At 32.7% G+C, this 1,152-nt stretch overlaps 1 protein-coding gene across 4 annotated transcripts in view; it reads left to right on the top strand.

The window, feature by feature from the left end:
• SYNCRIP (synaptotagmin binding cytoplasmic RNA interacting protein) overlaps nt 1–856 on the top strand; it is a 31,890-nt gene extending 31,034 nt beyond the window's left edge. For all 4 annotated transcript variants that reach the window (XM_090036055.1, XM_090036046.1, XM_090036036.1 and 1 more), the window contains exon 12: nt 1–856. This exon is cut by the window's left edge. The gene's annotated coding sequence lies outside the window, so the exon portion shown is untranslated.
• Nucleotides 857–1,152: the final 296 nt, after the last annotated feature.

Genomic DNA, 1,152 nt, shown 5'->3' with positions numbered 1-1,152 from the left:
ACTGCAGTGTCCCTTTATAAAAGGTCAGACTAAAACTGACAAGTGTACAGTGAAGCCTGACATTTGGATATTTTGAAGTTTTTCATAAATCATAGAATAGTATATGGCTGTAGGTTAGCTTTTTTAGGTAAAAGGTTTGTTTTCATTAGTGCATTTCTTATTGCTGATCGCTGTAAAAACATGTGGATCAGCTTTCCATTTCTCTTATGCAGATCATGATAACCTGTAGAGTAGAGTAGAGTACAATCATTTGTGCTATGTTTTTAATTTTCTAAAGCACCTTGATGACAGTGAGTGTTCAGTGGTGAAGCATCCTCTATTGAATCACCCTTCAAAAGAACTTGTCAAGTCCAAACTCCATATAGGTAAAAATAAGTGAAATTACAATTTTTAATTTGGACTTGACACAAAGAGCTTCCCTAAACCCCTTCCCAAAGGGATACTGCAGTTATACTACATACCCATAGGCACCACAATTTAAATTGAAGCTTATACTGAATTAAGGTTTTATACACACCAGTTCTCCCCAGTAAATGCAAATTTTAACAAAATTAGACATGTCATATGTTGAAAATGCTCATGGCAAACAATCATTTTGCATTCCTGCAAATAAAATTGTTTTATACTGTAAGCTGGAGGCGAGTGTAACTTATTTTTGTAATAAAGTTTTTATTTTTTTTATGTGTCATTAATATAAATGTGTGTTAGTACAGAGATCTTCTGGTTTAAAAACTTAGAACCACACACATTTCGGTATGTTTACTTGTAATTACATAATTTTTAGAATAGTGGTTGCCAATAGCCTGTATGTTCACATTAATTGAATTTTTTGTTATCTTAATAAACCATTTTAGTATGTTGTATGTCAATTACTGGGATAGCTGGGACATGAAGTGTAATTTAAAATTGTCAAGTATTCATTGGAATATGTAAATATGTGCCTTGCCAGTTATGAACCTTAGAAAACCTAAGTGGATGATGGTGAAATGAGACACTTGCTACCAGTTTCATATAATGCCCGTGCTAAAGAAATTTCTTCCTTTTTCTCACATGTGATCCTAAAAGTATAAGATTGCATCAGCTTCTAAAACTTTAAAGTGATAGACTATTAGGCTTATGGAAAGTGGGTTTGCTAAATGTAGCCTTAAGTTT

The sequence above is a fragment of the Crocodylus siamensis genome, chromosome 1, assembly GCF_052110815.1.
Source record: "Crocodylus siamensis isolate JL-2025a chromosome 1, ASM5211081v1, whole genome shotgun sequence".
NCBI lineage: Eukaryota > Metazoa > Chordata > Crocodylia > Crocodylidae > Crocodylus > Crocodylus siamensis.
The sequence above is the reverse complement of the archived record's forward strand: the minus strand, read 5'-3'. Positions and strand labels throughout refer to the sequence as shown.